The sequence below is a fragment of the Cyrtonyx montezumae genome, unplaced genomic scaffold, assembly GCF_038088225.1.
Source record: "Cyrtonyx montezumae isolate F1298 unplaced genomic scaffold, pur_monq_1.0 scaffold_13, whole genome shotgun sequence".
In the NCBI taxonomy this organism is placed as follows: domain Eukaryota; kingdom Metazoa; phylum Chordata; class Aves; order Galliformes; family Odontophoridae; genus Cyrtonyx; species Cyrtonyx montezumae.
In genome coordinates this window covers 5,117,847-5,140,421 of record NW_027071859.1, presented here as the reverse complement: position 1 = coordinate 5,140,421, position 22,575 = coordinate 5,117,847, and the positions used below count along the sequence as shown (strand labels likewise).

The window sequence follows — 22,575 nt, the reverse complement described above, 5'->3', positions numbered from 1 at the left end:
GCTGCTCTGTGCTCTAATTACTGATTGGACCCACCCATGCCTGCAGCCTTCCTGCCTGCCTGGCACCCTGTGCAGCTGCCAGCCCCCTGCGAATAGGGGCAGCAATAGCTCAGGAAATGGTCTTTCAGACCATCTTTCTAGAATGGCTTAGGTTGGAAAGAACCTCAACGATCACTGAGCTCCAACCCCATCATGGGCAGGCTTGCCACCCACCAGACCAGGCTGCCCAGGGCCCCATCCAACGTGGCCTTGAACTGCCTCCGGGGATGGGGCCTTGTCAGCGGTCCTGTCAGCTCTCACTCACCCCTCGAGCAGTACAGTTTCCAGGAGAGCAGAAAACGGGCTGCTCAAGCCCCACACAGACACCGGCCCCACAGCAGCACCAGTGGCTTCCCGTGCTAGAGGGCTCTGTGAGAGGGACAGGCTGCTCTTCCCAAAGGTCTGGGGGCCTGACACCTGCCATAAGACAGAAAAAAATCTCACAGATTTACTCACATCCAATCAGCCATTTACCCCTTTCCCTTTATTTTTTTGGTGCCAGACCAGCACTGGGCTCTGCAGGGATTTCTCGGCGCTGATTTACGCCTTCTGCACTCAAGGGAGGTTTTGTGACGACTCTCTTCTGGCCACGACCTCCCATTCCGGGCTCTTGAAACTTCTCTCTTCTTAATTCCTCCTTTTGTACTGAGAGTGTGGCACCGCTCACGGTTTCCACTCTGGCTGCTTATTATCAGTCATCCAGATCCCTCCAAAAAAGGGCTTTTTTAAACCAGCCGAGCATATCACACCGGTGTAAGAACGACTTAGGTTACCAACTAAAGCCTCCTGAAGATTAAAGCCAATTATTTCCAGGCTCTTACCCGTTTTCCTTATTTTCACACAGAGGTTAAACAAGTTTGTTGAGGTTCCCTGACCTTCTCCAAATCTATTCTGCCTCTTTTTAACTCTTTTTGCCTTGTTCTGAGCACTTGTTTTGGTCCAGTAATGATGTTAAGTATTTATTTCACAAAACGATTTCCCTACCTATTTACAGGGCATCTTCCTTTTGAAATGCAAATCCCTTTGACTGAGAATCCTGCACACAACTTTATTCCATTCTGGTTTGAAAAGGACTTGGAACAAGACAGCTCAGGATCTAATCCTCCTTCTCTAATAATGAAGCAGCAGCACTGCAATATTACAACTCTACCATTTTATTAGCAGTGATTACAGCATTCCAACTTCCCCTTTGCAGCCTCTGGACTGCAAGCATTTGGGATTCGAGTAAGAAAGCTTCAACATCGAAGTGCCCTCGTAAAGCTGCTTGATATTTTCAATGGTGGGGTGTTCCCATATGGCAGCAGTGAGATGCAATTTTGATCCTGACCCAGCTCCTCCCCCCCCGCCTTGTGCACAATTTGCAGCCCCCAGCTCTAAGTCAGGACAACTTTCTGGGAGTGCTGAATCAGTCAAAGGAAACGCTGCAGAGAGATTTCAATGGGGGTAATAATTAAAAGCACTCAGCCCATCTGAATTTCTTCCCCGTGCCGCCTTCCGATTCCTCATTTTTCAACATCTTGCTGGCTGCTCATTTTTCCACGCAACTCATCTCTATTCTAAGAGCAAGAAAACAGCAGGGCCGCCTTTTGTCTGCTCAGCACAAACATGCTGAAAAGAAGTGGGTTAGGCTGTGGCTGCAGCTACACGGCGTTGGGCGCTGCAGGAAGCTGACTGCTCAGAATTAAATCCCAGTTTCCTCTTTGGGACATATATATATTGGCTGGAGATACGATTATCAGTTTGTGTGCTTTTTTTCTAATGAGAACAAGAGCATTTTTCAGGCTGACAGCTGAAGAAAGGGCTCAACACGGCTTTCATGGGAACTGTTTAGGATGGTTAGTTTGGAGCAGTTCGTCTGATTTGGCATTTCTCCTTTGCTAGAGCTTCATATGCAGATAAATTGAACTCTATAAGAGATGGTTGGGTGGATGTCTATGGAGATGAGGGGATGGATCCCTATAGAGATGGGGAGTCCATCCTATACAGCGGTCCATCTCTACAGGATGGATCTGTAAACAGATGGATCTCTACAGATATGGGGGGATGGATCTCTAGAGATGGTCTCTAAGAGATGGGGGGTCCATCCTATACAGGGGTCCATCTCTATAGGATGAATCTATAGAACAGATCTCTATACAGACAGTTCCCCACAGAGATGGGGGGATGGATCCCTATACAGATGGATCCCTAGATAGATAAGACAAATAGATAAAGTTATATACACACTCTTTTATCTGTCAGAAAACATAACTCACAAGCAGATGTGAGAGGGGATATCTCAATGAGCTCATCTCACCACAAAAGCAGGGCTGTTTCCATAGTCTGTTCGCAAGTGCTTTGTTAAATGAGGCAATGAAGCCTCTGCCGCTGATAAAATTGCCTGTTAGGAAACCTGTACTTTATATACACTATAAATTCAGACATGAAGATTTGTGTGTTTAAGGGCTATTCCGTGCAGGCTGGTTCGTTTTGCTCCCAATCCACAAAATCTTGCAGGCAAATAGCCAGAATTGTTACTTTTAAATTCCTCCCTACTAAAAAGCTGCTAATTGCTCTTAACAGTCCTTGCATTCTCTGTCTTATTTTCCCATTGTATTCGTTTCTGTACAGTTCACACCTCCTATGGCTTAATGCCAGACTTACTATTTTAGAATCACCACTTGAGACACCAGAATTTATTTCGCTTTAAAACAAGTTTTGACAAATGCATTTCTCAAGTTCTTTCGCAACAAAAATTCACAGCGCTTCCTACCAAAATTTTGGCTTAAGACCTGAAACAACCTTAAAAATGTTCTCCTTTGGGACCGTCAATCCCAAATATCCACAGCACACAGGTGGAGGGACAGGCCGGATGCTCCCCAAGTGAATCTTACTCTGATGAGGGAAGGCTGCCACCAGTTTAAGTTCCCACTCTCCAAGTATAAGTAACATCTCGCATAGCACCCAACAACTTCAGCTGCCTCAGTCTGGGACTCTTTCCTTGCACGTTTTGCTGGTAGGTCTCTTCTCCATCCTCCAGCATGCCCACAAATATCCCCATGCACACCCCTACCTGCAGCAGTTCCTCAGGATGCACCACTGAATCGTTTATCCCAGCTGAGACCATCTCTGCTCCACCCTCAAACCCCACTCTTCACAACCCCGATGCTCTCTCTCCCATTGTGTCTGGCCATTTTGCTCCTCTCCACCCAGCTCCTCACAAGCAATACGAGCAGTTAAGCTGCTCACACTCGTTGGCTCTGACTATTAGCAGGCACGTTCTGCAGTGCATTTCATAACTTAGACTGTAAAAATACTCCTGATGCCTTGCTACCTGCATCAAACATCTGAGCTCCAGACTCGTGTGGCACGTTCTGGACCCCAAGAGCTCCACACACCCAACACAGCTCCGTACAGATCAAAGTTGATTTGACAGTGTCTCAACACTGAAACGAACCAAACAAACCCTATTCACTGCATCTGTTTCAATTCTTTTTTTTGCCTTCTCTCTCTCTTAGAGCTTTTTTTCTAAATAATTAACTTCACGGTGTTGTAGTTCCAATGGTCTGAACCCTGCCATTATGCAAACCTGTTGAGCCAACACGTTGAAAGCACGTGGACTGGAAGCGGTGACGATGCCCACATTATGACACTGTGAATAAGCAGTTTCACCTTCCTGATGTCCAGGAACGGGACTTCACACGGCAGCAGGAAGGTTTCAGCCTCGTATTACTCTTCAAGAGGCTTCTCCTGAAGTCCTCAGGTTTTGGCTCCTGCTCTGCGAGATTCCACCACCGACTGACTACAATCTCCAGGCAGTTTATGACTCTGGCAAGACTCAGCACAATTCATCACTGGGCTGACAGACAGAACATACACTGGATCCTGGCTGACATCACCGCTGCAGTCTCTGGGTGAAGTCAGAAGAAACTATTACAGACTGAAAAACAACGCAGTCAGAGCCGCACGCGCTGTGCCACTCCTCTCTCCCCGCAGCCCTTCCTATGTGACCGTGCTGAAAAGCAGACTGGTTTCATCCAAGAGGACTCTGTAACATCACTATTCACCAAGGCACCGAAACATCTGAATACAAGGTGGATGAAATAGCACAAAGCAAGGCTCTGAATGCAAGGCAGAGGAGGTTGTCTCTTCTCAAAGCTGCGCTGCGCAGAAATTACACAAAAATATATGTTTAATAGCGAGTAAAGCCTTAAAAATGAAGTGTGCAAACTAGAAAATGAGCACAATTTGATGCTACAAAGAACCTGGAGAGGAATGCAATTTGCTGTAGGCACAGTGAGATGTATTCAGGCCCTGCTGTAACGAAGCAAAGCTTTTACTCAAAGCTGATTCACTAAAACCTGCTACACAATAATTCAGCCTTGTTACACAGCCCTAACAATGCCTTACAGAAAGGGGAGTCAAACTGAACTCTCTGCGTTCCTCAACACCATAAGTGAGGCTGCAGCAGGCTGCCAAAGACATTGCCAGCTGTTATCACTGTTAACCCAGTGCCCACTGTGAGAGACCAGGCTCTGCTCGCTCCCTCTGCTTAGCATCACCCATCATCAGCAATTAGGATTTCTGGATATAACGATGTGCGGCTCTTTTCCTCATCCTTTGCTTCCTCCCCACAAATGAGAGAGGCAAAAATAATCAAGGCAGCATCCTCTCCTCTGCTAAACTACTACAACAGCTCTGGGGGCACTCTGAGCAACGTGGTCCTTCAGCAGCAGATTTTAGGGGCGAGATGCTTTGTTGAAACAGCACCTGCCCATGGGCACGCAAAGGGAGCTCTGGGTCCCCACTGCATAAAAAGGGCTTTGTTGTTGTTTGGCTTTTTTTTAGCATTATTAATGTCGAAAGAAAGCAGCCAAAATTGCAGAATAAACAGGGATCAATGTTAAAATGTTTGTGCAGCTGTTTACATCTCGTGTTAATGGTCCTAATTACAGAGGCCTACCAGTATTTAGCTATTTGCTTATATATATATATATATATATATATATACACACACACGTATGGGTTTCCAACCTGGTCTCGAGGGAGGTGTCCCTGCCCATAGCAGGGGATCGGAACTAGATGGTCTTAAAGGTCCCTTCCAACCCAAACCATTCTGTGATTCTATTATATATATATATATGTATAAAATGCCTGTGAAACCATATTTTGAAAATGAATGGGTCTAGTCTAAAAGAAATAACCTGCACCCACATCCACTATAGGAGAGTACAAAGGCAACGCAAGGCCCCGAAGATTTCTTCACCATGATGCCACAACTGAGTATCCTGGAGAGCAGAGCACAGGTCCCTGGACAGCATCTGCAAACAACACAAGCCACCAACCCCATGCACTCAGCAATTCCTGCTGCAGCTGAGGTGCTTAGCAAAGTATTCCAGACTGCCAGATCCCATTGCAGACGCTTTCCTACTTATGCACAGTAAAGACTGAGTTTAACTTACATATTTATCAATCTAAAGTGACAGCTATCCTTTTAAAAAGAAAACAGTTCAGCTTTGCTTGCAGAAGTTTCTGAGCTTATCAGTACATCGTGCTCCCGTGCTGAGACTGCTGGGGACCAAATCTAGCTCTTGCTCCATGTCTAACTGGAACACCAGGCCTGTAGCTGTACTGCTATGGTCTTTTTTATTATTATTATCTAAATTAGTTTAAAGAAATAGAATTTGCACGTGGCTGGAGACAGAGTATAGATAAGAAGCATTCCTGACACAGCAGTTGCAAAACCTGTGTGCTGGGGCTGGGGCTGGAGCCATGTGGTCGTGCTGCCCGAATGCTGGTCTGGTCCCCTCCACAATAAAACCACATACTGGCTCTTGCTGCAAGTTCTTACAACAAGACAAGAGCAACAGATGCTGCTGGCATAGCAAATGGATCTACTCATGGCTGGGAACCATTGTGCCCAACAACATTTTAACGAACTTCAGCTTCCAGTGTGGCTTCAGCTAAGCAAGGACCTCTCAAGCTGTGATGAGGAAACTGAGGAGCAGAAACTGAGGAGCTGCAGGAGTGCAAGGGAAGCCTAAATAATCTGCTCCAATGAGTCACTGAGACCATTTTTTATCCTATTCCTACAATGTAGTTAGCAACAGGGCAGCCTGTGCAAAAACCCAGGGTCAGAAGCAAGGAACCACTGAACTGTTTGAGCTGGAAGGAACCTTTAAAGCCATCTGGTCCCACTCCCTGCAATGAACAGGGACACCCACAGCTCCACCAGTGCTCAGAGCCCCATCAGCCTGACCTTGGCTGTCTGCAGGGATGGGGCACCAGCACCTCTCTTGGCAACCTGTGCCAGTGCCTCACATCTCAGTAAGGAGCTGGTCATCTTACATTCAATGCTGGCTGCCCAGGAGCCTCGGTTATAGCATTAAGAGCATCAGAAGCAAACAGAGTCCAAAAGGAAGAGGAACAGAAAACAGTGAAGATCCAACCGCCCCAGGCTGAGGTTAAACCACCCATCAGCTGGAGCAAACAAGTTCATCTTACTTTCAGAAGAGGAAAAACTGCCTAAATTCAGTCCTCATTGCATCCTTTTGTAAATATATCCCTACCGTATTTTTTTTTAAATAAAACACTCTGCAACATTTAAGTGCACAAAATTAAGCTGAGAGAGCACTTGAAACTCATTTTAATTACACTTTGACAAAATAAAAAGTCGACCCATTCCTTCATCCCCTGAAAAGCACTCATTTGGTCTGTCACCTCAGTGAGTGAATTCATTTTCATATGAGCAAGCGAGAAAATGAGAACACTGAGTAAGCACGGAGCACCTCGTAAATGTCTGCAGTGCTCAAACAGCTTGTGCATCGCTCCACCACCTTTCCTTCAGGGAAAAAGGACGATCCTGAAGGAAAAACAGAAAGCTGTTGAGTCAGGGCAGCTGCGTGCAGGTGCTGCTGGCTTGGCGTGGCCAGCTGCAAGGTGAAAGCATGCTGATGTGCTGCTGTGTGCCATGCAAACACATCTCACCAGCTGCTATGGTTTTATGATTTTTGTTGTATTATTGATATTCCGCATCATAACATCATGTGGTGTATTGGGAGTTAAAAAAAGTTAAAAACACCAGCAGTGGGAGAGAGATGCAGCCACAGCAGCAGAGCTATGCTCGTGGCCTTTGAATGAACTACTTTGTTCTTCTTTTGGAAAGACTGCGAGCAAAGCAGTGCAGCAAACACTCTGTTTAGATGTCATCTGTGATCCTCAGCTGCTCAGATGAGCTTGCTGGTACAAAATGGAAACGAGGGAGCTGGAGGGGACCCTTTCCTGAGTGTTCCTAGCACAGCACAGCCACCTCAAAGCCAGGGGGTGAGGCTCTGCTCACCAGGTCCAAGCCTGCATCCGGCAGGCTGAGAAATCTATTGCACTTACGTGGGAGGTTCCAGTGCATGATTACTAGAAACACCTAAATCAGCCACCAGAGCCTCGCTATACTCAGTTTTACAAAACCTATATGGAGAACAGGTGTGGAATGTTATATTTGAGACAATCTTAAGTTTTCTGACCTTTTCCTTTCCCAGCAAGCCACCCGTTACCTCCTCATTCTCTAACAAAATCAGAACGTAGACGCTGACCGACTGCAAACAAACCCACCACTCAAACCCCATCTCTTCAGCTAATGCCAGTAATTAATTCTTTCTGATACTAACTACAGGCATCAGCCAACCCTCCCCCCAACCCCTCCACTGACAGACAAGAATCACAGGGTGGCTTGGGTTGGATGGGACCTCAAAGATCATCTCATTCCACCCCCCTGCCATGGACAGGGCTGCCAAACACATCAGGCACCACATCACACTGCCCAGGACCCCATCCAACCTGGCCTTGACCAAGGATGATGGATATTAGAAATCTGCCTTCCAATAAGCCATTGCAGCTCCATTTCCAATATGTGATGCATGTGATTCCTTAAGAAACACAAGGTCCAAAATGAACAGATGTGATGAAGCCCAACCAGCTGTGCTCTCAGTTCCAAAGCTGCACCCCTAAACCCACCTCCTACATATTTAGGCTTCAGGGACTCTCTGCCATAAGGTTTTTCTGATGGGAAGCTTATCACAGCCGTAGCTTTTTATCTTTGAAATGTCCTTGAGATACAAGGAGTGGAATTTTCTTTCTGTATTAAGAGACATCAGTAAAAAAACAAATATTCTCCTGGAAATACACAGACAGAAACTCGAAGTGACTCATGCCATTTGAAAATACAATCTATGATAACGAGTTGAAATAAAAAATAGAAGTAGATTTCAGGTTTTCTGACACAGTGCTGTCCAGTTTTCAGTCTTTGCCTATCCCAGTTTTTGAAGCAGGCTCTGCACCATCTCACACGGAGGCTACAAGCAGCAGCACTGCCACATCATGCCAAGGGAAGGACTAAGATCAAGTTGTGCAGGAAACAAGAAACCCCATATACATTAGATGTAGACAAATCCTAAAAACTCAAGTTATAGCTCCATCAGCATGAGAACAGGTAGGAATGGGTGCTGGCATCTTCTGCATTCCATTGGGAAGCTTTCCCATTGCTCTGTGCTTTCAGAGTTGGTGGCATGCTGAGCTCAGAGCCACCCCCCAGACAAAAACTCGGGGCCATGATCTCAGCAGGATACCAAATATGAAATAAATTTTAGCAGCCTTTTTATAATGTATGCACGACCATTGAATTTGGAGCAGAAATGTCATTTAAACCATTTCAAGCAGGAATTACAGTCAATTCCAGAGATCTTGATAGGGCATAATACCCTAAACAAATGTTGCCAAAACAAGAAAAAAACCCAACAGATGGATACCACGTGCATCTATTGGAAGCAAACACAACCTTGCCCAGGATAAAATCTTCATAAACACAAAAATAAAGCCCTGCATATTTTTAGTTTGACTAAGAGGATTACACGAGGGTTTTATGAAGGCATTTACACCAGCACTGACAAACCACGGGCAGCAGTGGAGCAGCCCATCCAACTGCATGGCACGCAGTAGTCACTCCTTTGGGAATTGCTGTGTGGGAATTTGCCAAAATCCAAACCCAGGTCTTTCAGGTTGGCAGGAGGGAGCATCCCATCCCACACCACTTATTTCCTCAATACATAGTGCCAAAGATACAGTAAGGCCCTGAGACAGGGGACTGTTATGGTTTGTTTTACTGTAGGACAAGCCCTGGGCATGGGGCTCTGCTTGTTAAGCAGCAGCCATCCAAAAAAGCAGAAGGAAAAATAAAAGCCCTACAAATGAGACACCTGGGTGTGCTCGCTGCACCTCAGGGTCAGCTTTGTGAGCAGTGAATTTAAGCTGAGCTGCACCAAGAGCCAGGTTATACAACCTAATGGCAAGTCATGTTCTATATGTTTCAGGCCAGCAGCCCCTCTTCCCCTACACCTCTTGATAAAGTGATATTCAAATGCAAAACCAGATTTTAAAAAGATGCTAATTACTGGCAGCAGCTTAATGGCTTCATTAGAAACTAGAACTCCCCTTCAACACCAGGGATCATGCCAGCATGCCGAGGAAAATAAACACTGGTTTCTTTCATTAAAAAAGGCATTTCTTTAGGTGCAGCCTCAACAGTAAAAGCAGAGTATCTAAGTCAAGATTACAGTACTTCTTTTCTCCAAATATCATTACTAGATACACATGCCTCACTGAGCAGGAGAGAGTTTTCAATGTATGTAAGTATCCACTTTCTGGAGGAACCGTTAGAAAAAAGCCAGGGAATTTAGCTACTCTGCCATGACTGGGATTGGCAGATCCAGTTGGTGTGCTGCCTGGGAAGCCCCACTTGGAGGGTAAAATCTTGGATCTATTTCCACCTGTGTCATAAACATCCTCCAGGATCTCAAGCAAGTCCAGTTCAGCCAAATCAGGAAAAACTCTCTTCCTCTGGAACTCGAGAGTCATTCTGTGATAAGAGAAGCGTGGTACTTAGTGTGGATGGATGGTTAACAGACAGCACCAGCTTCAATAAATTAGGCTTACAAGAAAACCAGTTAATAATGCTCAAGTTGACTGTTAAAGTACTTTGCACAACTTGCACAGCACACTTTAAAGAAGTGGCTAAGCAGTAAACAAATGAATCCCCATAAAAACACCAACACAAAAGCCATAGTTTACAATGATGTGGCACAACTGATGTTACCAGGGGCCCACAGAGACAGCTTGCCCAAAGCCATTTTCATAACAAAGGCCTGAATATTGAAATACTATATCCTCCAAGCTGTGGTGGCTGCAGAAGAACCATCCATCTATAGCTCTGTGAAGACCTCTACCTAAAATTCAGCCACGCTAACAAACAGCAGACAGAAAAAGAGGAGTGTAAAAAAAAATTAGGGGAAAAAAGGGGTTGTCTATCATTTTCTCAAAATATAAATAAATGAATAAATGAATAAATAAATAAATAAATCCTTTTTAGGACGGTTGATTTTTCCTAATTTTTTTAACTGCAAGTATACACAAGATAGTTACTCAAATATTTATCCCAACACCTCGTGCCTACAAGGCCTGCTGATACAATTTCAGTCTAGAACCCTTCATCCCAAGTGTGCTGGGATGAAGCAGAGATGACATTTCTACACACACGGCTCCTTGCAACAAGGACTACTTGAATGCAAAGGCAGCTGTGAGCACAGTCTGGCTATCTCAACCCAACGGGGATTGAGGTAAGCAGACAGCATGTATTGTTAAATATTATGCTGACACGACTAGAAGAGTGTCCTCAGTATCGGTTACAGTGGATTTAGACTCAAGAAGGTACAAACAAGAAGGTAGAATCACCGTGGTCCCTCCCTAAGTAGCTTATTCGTTTTGTTTCAGGCACAATAGGAGCTTGGGCTAATTCAGGTTGCCTGTTACTACCTCATTATAAATACTAATTACTGCTATTACTTACTAAACGTTTATTTGGGTTAACCTATAGCACAAGCCGAGATGCCTTTTCAAGTCTATCTCAGCAGGAGTAGGTGTGAGTCCAAAGCCAGAGCAAAGATGCTATTTTATACAGGCTTTCTCCTTTTCTCTAAGAAATGTTTGATTTTCAGGGAGAATTTCAGTCCTCTGGAGGAAGAAAAGCCCTCAGAAGGATGCACTCACTGTGAGAAGTCACCCTTCCACGTCTTGGATGGTGAGGGCAGAAGGAGAGGCAGCTTCAGCTCTTCTCCCCTTAAAAAGGACTTGGTTTTAAGTTACATGAGTTACACTCAAAGTGCATTGCAATCAGCTAACTAATCCTTGACACAGGGGAGCGAGACACTTGTCCTTTGTGATTTTTCTCCCATCAAGAACTAACAAGTAAATTACTTTATAGGCCAAAACCTCAGGTTTCAAGCCACCTCAGGCCAATGAGATGTGAAACGTTCTTAATCAGGTGGCAGCACATCCTCAGTGGGAGTACAAGCAGTCCAATGCAAACCTTCCTGCACTGACGTAGCAGATCACATTTTAATACTCCTTTTACCATTGCACGGCTGAAATAGGTACTAAAAATGAGGTCCAATCTGTACCTAGCTGGGAGGAAAAAAAAAACAAAAACAAACCAGGATGAATTGTTCTGCAGACAGTGATATTTCATGATTTCCATCCAGCTAGCTGTGTTTCTTTAGCAAATCCATGTCTGTGCATTGGACTGCCACGTCTCTGAGCAACTCTGAGTCCCTGCATGCTAATTTTTTCCCACCTGAGAATTCTAATGGGCCATTTCAGAGCAAGAAGATAAGGCCTTTTATTTCTCTTTTTAATGAGGATGAGGTTCGAAATGGCCAGGTATACAAAACTTGTGATGTATTGGAGCAGGTCGCAGAGATAAGACTATTCATAATGTTTTCAGGGACCTTGAACTGAAGACGTGGTAGCCTTACACAGCAAGGAGGAAATGAGCCTGGATAAACAAAGCTGGGTTTCAATACTCCAAGGGGGAGGGGGGGGGGGGGGGGAGTGGAGAAAAAGCCATTTCTGGAAACACAGTGGATTGCAGAGGAGAAGAAAGACCATCTCTGATACTGACAGCATGCTGTGAAGTGGGTGGGATAGGGAGAGCTGAGGCTGACAAGCAGCCTTTGCGATACTAATTCCCAGCCTTCCTACCCAAGAGATCTCACCCCCTTGCAAAGCATCACCTGGCTGCAGTTCTGTTTCATCCCACCTCCACCACGTGTTGCTCTCAAGACCTGCTTGTAACAAGGTCAGGAACCAGAGGAACACAACCCAAGAGTTGGAGACCGCTTCGGCCATCCCAGGAACCTCTGATAAAATACAAAGAACAAAAGCCTCGACTACAGGCACATTAGGGATAGAATCAAAACAGCAGAGGCTTCCACTGCAGCACCCAACAAGTGGGCTCTGAGCAGCATTCCTGCACAGACCACCTGCTTTCCACAGGGCAATGTGAAAGCAGCAGCTCTGGCTGTCCTGCATGCCTCTGCTGGTCAGCACAACCCTTCCTCGCGCGGGCTCTTATCTCCTACTGATGGAGAAACAGAACTGCCTTTCAGAAACTTCCAGCACTTGGGAGACATGACTTCTACCCATCACAATGGAGAACACTTAATCCTACACCCTGCTCACGTGGTTGAAGCTCCAGATAGCCCTTTTTCACTGCTGGGAATGGCTGGGACTACTTTCCTTACGCAGAAACATTGAGAAATGCCTTACATGCACTTCAGTCATCTCCTGAAGGTGGAAGCTACTTGCTGATTAAATCCAGGCTGCAGCATATCACAATTCCCTGCGTAATTTCACCAGCAAGGGCTGATGAGAACAATAGCTCTGTGCTGAGCCACATGCATTATTCTGTGGGTTAGCCGAGAACTCATTTAGTGCTCTCAATCTCATTATAACTCGCTGATCAGGATGTAAAATAGGCGCTTATCTCCAAACCGACGGCGTTTGAACGGCTTGAAGCAAACTCAGCTCCACTGTCTTCGAGCAGCAGTTGTTCCCCATGCCTTACACTGTAGCAGGCCCATCAGAAGGAATCTCGTCACAGACACATTGCAGTCATCTAGGTGCATTGGATTGGAAGACTTAACCCAAAAGCTGAATGCAGAGTCAAACAGCAGAGCTCCAACTCCAAGCTGGACAAGTTTACACCAAGCCACGGTATGGCAATCCCCTCCTACCCTATGGTTTACACTCAGCAGCCCCTGGCCTTGGTTTCAGTGAGCAGAAAGGCACCCAAATTTACAGCAAGATAACTCAAGAGGCACATGCAGCTGTGCAGTGGTGCTGGCTGTGCTGCCAGACACCCAACTGCAGCACCCTCCAGTACTTCCAGCATCGGTTTCCCTGCAGCAAACCAACGGGTGCTACAGGAGGAAAACATTTGCAGGCAAGTATTCTCTGGTTTTTTAGTGGTTTTAATTTCTGATGGCTGTTCTGCGTGTTTTCCTCTCGTGCTCTAAACCTCTGCAGTGAAACTTCAATCTTGGTTTAAGTAGATTTTATTTAAACTGTTTTTACAAACCCCAGAAAGTTTATTTCCAGCCTTCCAGTTGCACACAGACCGTATAAATTAGCCGGCGTAGGTATTTTCCAGCATCCAAAGGAAATCCAAGAGTCAAAGCACGCTTCTTGTTTTTAAAATACCTCCTTAAAAAGCCTTCAGGAGTTATTTAATGCTGTTTTCAAGAAGCCCGTGGTATCTCTGTAATCACACATTCTGTGGCAAGAGTCCGAAGGCAGGAATCCGGCTCTGCTCGCACGTAGCACCACGCACACCTACCAGTGAGTCAACAAGCACAGGGACCAGCGGGGCTGCTCGAAGTTTGGAAATGAAAAAGGATGGGTTTTGAAGGCCAGCAGCAGCTGTTTGATTCTGCTTTTTTTTTTTTTCCAGTGGTGTGCATACACACACACCCACACTCGGCCTCCTCTGCCAGACTCAGCCATCTTCCTTGCCACCTGCTCCCCTCCTGATGGGGTGTTCAGCTCTGGGGCCCCAACACAAGAAGGATGTGGATCTGTCAGAGCAGGAGGCCGTGGGGATGTCCAGAGATTGGAGTGGTCTCCTGTGGGGATGAGCTGAGAGCTGTGAGCCTGGGAAAGGCTCTGGGGAGATCTGGCTGCAGCCTAATGGGGCTGGTGGGGACTCTTTGTCAGGGGGTGTGGTGATAGGGAGATAGATGGCTTTCAACTAAAAGAAGGTGGGTTTAGGTTAGGTGATAGGAAGAAAGTGTTCAGAGGGAGGGCAGGGAAGCACTGGCAATGCTGCCTGGAAAAGTACAGGTGTCCCATCCGTGGCAGTGCCCAAGGCCAGGTTGGATGGGACCTTGGGTACAGGGTTTGGTGGACTTTAAGGTTCCTTCCAAATCAAACAACCCTTAGATTTTGAGATTCCACACCCCAAAACAATAACCCTAGTGCTGTCCTAACCTCAGGAACATACATCTTCTCTCCACATATACATTACATCACAGCTCTGCAATGGGAGCCCAGCTACACCAAGGGTCCTACAATACTTTTGAACTCCCCCTTTGCCTCAAGATTTAACACCTTCACATCACTAAATGCCCCATTTTCATCAAATCATAGAAGAATAAGGTTGGACTTCTTAGATCACCAAGTCCAGCCATCCATCTACCACCAATACTGCCTATGTGCCTCAGTGCCACATCCCCACAGTGCTGCAACACCTCCAGGGACGGTGACCCCACCACTCCCTGGGCAGCTGTGCCACTGCATCACCATTCTTTCCAAGAAGATTTTCCAGATATCCAACCTGAACCTTCCCTGCCACAACTTCAGGCCATCACCTCTTGTCCTATCACTGTTACCCCAGAGAAGAGGCCACGTACAACTCACACACCCGTGCCACAGTTGGGGAATCCCTGTTGTAAGGAGCAAAGGCCTCCAGACCTGTCAGCAGGGGCACTGGAGCCAGGCCTGAGGGCTGCTGGCACACTCTAGGAAAGTTGCACCCAATTTCATAAATTCACATCTACAAACAGAGTAGCCAACGTTCCGGGTACTTGAGAACAACCTGTCAAGTGTCATTTACCTCTCACAAACACCCTGTTCCTCGGGCAAATCATTCAATCTCTGCTGTTCTGTTTTATTCACCTGCAAAATGGGAGTGAAAAAGGGGATCGTGTATTTTTGTCTTGCAGGGGCATTACAAATGTAGCCAATGCTCGTATCAGAAATTAACAGCGTAAAGCAGCTTATCATCTAAAATCATTAGAAGAAAATTAAGTAGGTTGCAAAATCAAGCACTAAAAATTATAGTATAAGAGATTTACGCTCATCTGTGCAACCTTAATCCGTTCCACTCTGCTGGTCCAACCCATACGGTGAATAAGACAGAGCATCTATGGAAAAGTACGGTGTGGCTACAGAATTGTAATTACAGTTGCATCTGTTTTTCCTCACTTCAGAGTGTGCAGCTCTACAAACTAGATGTTTTTTTTTTTATTTAATGCCACTTGCCAGGTTCGGGGCCTGCTCTTCAAGAGCAAATTGGGTTCTCTGTTTTGTGGGTTCTTTTTTTTTTTGCTGTATGCCTTGTTTAAACATACTTCACCCACAGAAGTACCAGAGAACCGTACGAAATCATCGCACGGTGTCACACACAGACAGCTCTAATTAATACAGTTTAGGGAGTTTCTTCTTTCATTTTTACTGAGTTTGAAAAATAAACTAGTCAAATCACCTTTTTCCCGTAGCTTTTTTCCATGCAGCAAGCTTTGCATATACAACATTGTTTCTGCTTCCAACAACAACAAAAGTGTAAAATCGAGCCAAGCGCCGTTCTCAATGACATTTCTCAATTCATTAAAGCCTTTTCTTTTATTTATTTTGGGCCTTCAAAGGGATTATCGTCACTGCATCTTCAAAAAACAGAACTTGATGCCAGCGCTGTCAAGTTTGGGTAAACTGCTTTAAAGGTTAAGGACATAACTACTCATCTGGCTGTCAGGGTGCCGGGATCCTGCTGTGCTCACGGGACATCCACACAGAACACATTCCCATGACACCAAAATCTGGTCCCAAGAATGCAGTTGCACACACCCAGGGGAGATTCACCTGTGAGTGTTTTACAAAGAACACTTAAAAATGAGCTCTGTGGAAAAACAACACATGGACACTAGGATGGGAAAGGCACCAGTTGGGAAAGAAAGCGTGCAAACAGTATTAACACAAAGCGTGCTCTAAAATGCTGCATTCTCCTAATTTAAGAGAGGAGCTGCTTGCTGCCAAGCCAGTTCCAGTCCTTATTCCTAACCAGTGAGTCACAGAACGTGGTGCTTCACCTGATCCTTCACTTCTTCCATGCACCAGCGTTCTTCAAATGACATTTGGAGAGATTTCACACACCAAATCCATTCCAGGAAAGTCTAACTCTACATACCACAGAAAATGAGGCTTCACACTGATTACACTCTAATACACATTGGGACTTTGTGCTCAACTCTGCAGCGAGCTGAGCTCTGGAGCGCTCCAGTTGGGCGCATCGCAGCTCTTCACTATTCAGTTTGAACCTACAAGTCACACAAGGATGCAGCACAACCTACTGGGTTCTACCATAACTGTTTCTACTACAAATGTTCCCACAGCACCCTAAAATCCTACAGCAGCATCTCCCACCATCATGAGACACACATCTGGCCTTCAGCCCTCTGCTGAGCGCAACCAGAACACAGGGGCAGCCTGGGGAACTCGTCCTGCAAAGCCAACAGCTCTGCCTGCAAATCTCAGCTCACCCCCCAGAGACCAGCAGCCCCAAGGACTCCCAGCCCACAGTAGGTCCAGCTCTGCTGAGTTGTTTATTTTCGGGCACCATTTTTCCAGCATGATTTAAAATAACCGCTCACGATCATGTGTCTGAATCCTTTTCAGGTTAAGTCAGACTTTTTTTTGTTGTTGTTGTTCCTTTTAAAAGAACTTCAAAGACAAACGCTGCGCGGCACTTCCAGTAATACGCTCATCTCTCAACTTCTTCAAGACCTTTGAAGTCTGTTGATGAAACTGGATGTAAAGTCTGAGATGGAGAGCAGAGCGTGGGCTCTGGGGGGAGGAGAGGGCGGGCAGGCAGGCAGGCAGACAGACAGCACGGTGCTTACAAGAGGGGAGAAGAAAGAGAAGTGAAGAATTCCGAGCTGCGAGATTCCTCGTGCGCTCTACGCATGAATTTAATTGATTTAAAGGTCTGAAAAGTTCAGGGCTTTTCTCTGTTTTTTATTCTTATTATTTCAACCCGGCTGTGTTAACAGAAAAGGGAAAACAAGATAGAGAAAGAATGTCAGGTTTCATTCTTAAGCCTCCAGTGCACAGTTTTAGTGTAAGAAACAACAGTCCCCACTTATTTTTGTACTGAAACACCGCACAGCGCGGCGAGACCTCGAGGTGGGGCACTGCTCTGCCGTGGGCTGGCAGCTCCCTCCCCTCCCCAGACCCTTATTTCCCAAAGACAGTGTACAAGAGAAAACACAGATGTCAGGTGTGTGACATTAGCAGCACCTACCCACTCTGAGACTGTTTCAGATCAAGGCAGGGCTGTGACTGCATACCTATCCCTTTGTTCACAACCAGGAGCTGAACTTCACGTATATAAGCAAGCTGTTGATTTGTTTGGCTTTTAAACAGCCCCTCACCCATACCTGCATCACAGGAATACAAGAAACGAGCCTGCTTCTTTCTTTGCCTGCCACACTGCTTTCTTTTTTGAAGTCTTTCTGTTCAGCAAATCTATAAGGAGACCCTGAGAATTTCAGGCACCAAGCTAAAAAAGGGGGGGAAAATGAATCCATATCATTCAAAATAAACACAAAATACACATAAATAGCTGAGCACAGATGTTGCAATGATTTGTGTTCCCAAACCAGGTGCAGGGACACTCCTGACACTTGTTTAAAACACAACCTGGTGCTTTTAAAGATTTCCCCCCACCCCCCCTCCAGAAAAATGCAGACACATCCAAGAACCCTTCTACTCATCATCTGTAAGAGGACAATTTATGGATCTTCCGAGCAAAATATGGATACTGGAGAGTTCAGTGAGGCAAGCCAGCAAACTGCTTTCATTTCCTGGATCACCTTCCTGCAACTCCAGCTTGCTACACTAAATCAAGGCAAATCTCTGCATGGACACACTGGTTTAAACCTGACTGCCAGGACAGCTTACAGAGCCTAATAAACCAGGTTTAAACAGATTTAAGAATATCAGTGCAGATTTACAGATGCTGGTGCACAAATCTTTGTCGTTTAGGCAGTGTGACCATGTCACAGCAGTGATCTGACCCGACACGAAGATGCTCACTGCCACGTCCCTTCCTCAAAGCACCTCCCCATGCTCACCCAAGGGCACCTGAGGGGAACGTCCTGCTGCTCCTGGCACTGAGCTGTGCTAGAGCTGCTTCCCGGTCAACTGTGTGAGCACACGAGAGCCCACCTGCCTTGCAGGGGGAAGAGGAGGACTAATATTGCAGGATTATCTGCACAGAAGCTATTCAGCCAGTGTTTTCCCTGCAGAGCACATTGGCTCTCGCCCAAAGCCAAGCGAAGCCTAGTTTCTAACCTACATTCCCAGCCAGGTAAATGAGTTCAGGCTTCAAGAACCTCCAAACCAGTTCAGCAGATTCCCCTTTGCAAATGACAGGAGCACAGGTAAACAGCGTGGTGCTGACACATCCCTAACGCTCACACCAGGGCTCAGAAGCCCTCGAGGGCTTTGAGTTTTGTCCCACACCGAAGCCACAGTGTTTCAAATGGTCACCTCTACGTGGAGATGCTGCTGCAGCGGTACAAACCTGTTCTGAAAAGGTCTGATTCACACACAAGGCTCTGTGCATTAAGTTTGGAAGTGTTTACAAGCCAGCCTTCATTTTTACTATTGCAGCTACAGGCAAACAAACTACTCCAGATCCTGCTGCACCAGAGGAATTGCTGCTGCACTTCCAAGCTTCAGCAAAGCCATTCACGTGGATCCTTCCCAGCCCACTCTGGTCTTAAGGGATCCCCTCCCAGTCCCAACAGATCCCACTTGAGCCCCAGAGCATGCTCCCCAGCCCATCTGCTGGGACTTCTGACTGCCCTGCTGCTGCTGTCCCATCCCATCTCAGTTCCTCCATCTCTTGCCTTTGGTTTAAACTTGAAGTTTTTAGAAGCAGAACCCACTTTTGCTCTATTTTTGCATTAATCCTACCCCACTGCAAACCAGGACCAGGACTGCCAGGTGCTGCAGCAATACAAACAACATGTAACAAGCACTAAAAGTTGCTTGTTTGCATCTGCCAACAATGAGTTTGTACGGAGAAGCAGTGGCCACATGCTGCTGGGTACATCACACACTACCTCAGCCTTTCAGGAATACCTGGTTAGAATATTTACCTGCTATTCCATGCCATTCCTGCTGAAAATCCTGTCTTTAAAGGAAGAATCCAACTTGAAAATCTGTTTTGTTTTAATTCCTCCTCTCTGATCAGAGAGATAAGAGCCACACTTCAAAGAAACACAGTCAACCAGGCAAAACAAGAATGACTTGTAATATAAATAGTTTCCTTAAACAAAATATACTGTTTTTCAGCTGGCAAACTATTTATGCAGGGGACAGGGTATTTATAGCAGCAGCGCTCACACCTTCATTTCTGACAATCCCTGCACAGGCTCATGCAAATCACCCCCCTCAGCAACGAGGTGCTGATCTCTGGCGGATCGGTTCGTTGGAAATGCACCTCTACAGTCGATCCCAATCGTCCCAAAGGCTTCAAATATTGGTAAGCAGCCCACCCAAGAGCCATGCCGAGGCCACAGCAAAGCCAACAGAGGGCACATGTTCCCCAACGTGGACTTTTACAACGTGAGAATGACAGCGATACGACTCCAATAAACCCCGAGTGGAAGTGTATGACTAATTTTACGAATTAGTCACGCAATTGTGAGCATGTGTCTTAGCATTATCAGAGGGCAAGGCTCGGGGAAAACATGAGCACTAGAGTCAAAGTGAGTAAGATGCAAAGGCCTCCTGTCTCCCCAGCGCCCTGCTCCCCTCCAAGGGAAGCCTGTTTGTTTTGGAAGCAGGAGTTTGTGCTGCCATATTGTTTGGCAACATCTTCCAAACAGCAGATACCCATCTTGAGCAAATAAGTTGAGATTTCACATTTCATCATGCCCGTCGGCTGTAAGCCAGGTAGGGTGCTGCCAGAGTTACTACTGTTTATTATCTACCATCGAGAGCAGTTTGTCCCCTGAAGTGGCAACTTGAACTTTAATCAGTTTCATAAAACAGAGCTGAAGGGCTTTGCCACTTCCTGGGCTGCCCAGCACATGTGTGGCTTTAAATCTCCTTTTCGTGGCTTTACAATGTTTCTCTGTGCAAGAGGCCTGGGTATGCGACTACCTATGCATTACTACACAGCTCCATACTAAGATACATTTTTTACTTTCACTCATACAATAGCAAGCTGATGTTTAGAGCATGTACATAGTTACCGAGGCAGAAAAGCACAGCCCCTGACCTGCAGCGGGACAGTGCATCACCAGGGAAGCCAACAGAGAATCTTCCCTCTTCACATAAGTTTATCAGCCCAGAGCTCTGGGTGCCCCATCCCTGGACGAGCACAAGGCTGTGGGTGGACCCCAAGCAGCCTGACTTGGTGGGGGCATCCAGATCATGGTGGGGTTTGGGAGTGGGAGGGGTGTAAGGTCCCTTTCAACCCGAGCCATGCTATGATTTTATCACCTTGCAACTGGAACATGCCAGGTACATAACTCCTTCATTCACATATAACATACATACACACACAAATTTCCTACATGCACACATATATCCTGCCAGCCCACGCTAACCAGGACCATTTTTTAGCCTCAACCATCAACACAAAGAGCCGGGCTGAAGAACATACAGGCACCACCCACACCAGCCCAAATTTCCAGTGACAATCTACTTTGCTGTGTCACTCTTTCTTTTTTTTTTCTTTTTTTTTTTTTTCCATCTGTGCCATAATTGGGAAGCAAAAACCCAATCCCTACCGCCGGCTGATCGAACTTCCAAGGGAAGAGAGCAGGACCCACCGGGAGTCACCACCTTTCTGCCTCCAAACCGCGCTCCGCCGGGCGCACCACCGCAGGAGCATCGCACGGCCGTGACACACTTCTCAGTGCCCAAAGGTCAGAGCACACCTCGGAAACAAGAGGGATTTCGGCGCATCTCACAGCCGACGTCGGAAAGGAAGGAAGCAGCTTTTCCGCAACAGATTTTCTACCGCTAAATGTCACATGCCAGCGGGCAGTCCATCCCCCCCCCCCCCATGCAGTGCCTCTCGCACACAGCTGCACGAGTGGGAGAGAGACGGAGCACAGCGAGGAGAGTGGGGGACCCAGAACTTGGGGCACACCGCACTCCCCCTCACCTCTCCCCCAACAAACAGTGCCATTTCTGACCCACAGGACCCTAAAAGCCATCGGAAACCCCATGGCCACCTCTTCCAAACCCTCCAGCTGTCAGTGCCCAACTTGCAGCTGGAGGTGGGTCACCGGGGGATGGGGGGGGGGGGGGATCGAGGTGGGGGATGCAGCGTGCAAACAAAGAGCTGTCACCGTGTCACCACCGCCCCGTCACCGTGTCACCAGCGCCGTGCCACCACCACCAGCCCCGGGGGCCGCAGGCCCAACACTCCGCCTTCAGCCATCTTCCCCAGGCCTCCTGAGGGGCTGCGCAGAAGTGTGTGTGTGGGGGGGGGGGGGGGGGGCGAGATGGGTTGGGAAGGGGAAAGAGGATTGGGGGGGGGAAAGAGAGGAGAGCGCTGCTTTTCCCCCACTTTCTTTCATCCACTTTCGACATTTAAACGTTATTTAAAAATATAATAAAAAAAAAGAAGAAAGAAGGGGGAGAAGGGAAGGGAGGTGGTTAGGCCCCGCTGCGCTCGGCCCGCGGATCCCACCCCCCCAAACACCCCCCCCCCCCCGAGGAGGGGTATCGCGGTGCTCTCACCGAGTGGGCACCGCGCTCCGCCCGCCGCCATGGCAGCCCCGTGCCCGCCCCCGCCGTGACAGCTGCACCTCCCCGCAGGCCGGGGGCTGCCCCCGGGGCCCGACACACCCCCACCTCCCGCCGTCCCTCCTCCCCGCTGCCCCGTGCGCTCACCCACCTGCCGCAGCTCGGCTGACAGCCGCTCCGCTCCCCCCCCACCCCCCGGCTCCGCGGGCTCAGGGCCGCCGCGTTCAAACGGGCGACAGCGACTCCCCCGGCCGGAGGCGGGCGGCGGGGCGGCCCGGGGGAGACCGCGATGAGAGATGAGAGAAGGACGAAGAGGAGGCGGCGGGCGCTGCTGGGGCCCCGGTTCCCGCTGCGGGGCTCCCGGGCACCCGGGGCCCCCCTGCCTGGGCGGCGCGGCGCGGCTGCGGAGCTCCGGCTCTGCTCGCCGCGATCCCTCCCGGCGGGACGGGGCGGAGCCGGGGACGGAGGACGAGGGGGCGGTGTCGGAGGAGGCCTAACCCCAACCCTCCTCCTCCTCCTCCTACTCCTCCTCCTCCTCCTCCTCCTCCTCTCGGCCGCCATCTTCCCTCCCCCCCCCCCCCTTACTCCTCCCTCTCCGCCGCCTCCGTCTGCGGCGCGGCGGAGCTC

The 22,575-nt window shown here is 47.7% G+C and overlaps 1 protein-coding gene across 4 annotated transcripts in view; it reads right to left on the bottom strand.

Annotated features, from left to right (window-relative positions):
• The window catches only part of NCOA1 (nuclear receptor coactivator 1), a 141,797-nt gene extending 119,431 nt beyond the window's left edge, over window positions 1-22,366 (bottom strand). For 2 of the 4 annotated variants that reach the window (XM_065730491.1, XM_065730490.1), the window contains exon 1: window positions 22,100-22,366. The gene's annotated coding sequence lies outside the window, so the exon portion shown is untranslated. The remainder of the gene's footprint in view (window positions 1-22,099) is intronic. The other 2 variants (XM_065730485.1, XM_065730489.1) reach the window with 2 other exon arrangements.
• Window positions 22,367-22,575: the final 209 nt, after the last annotated feature.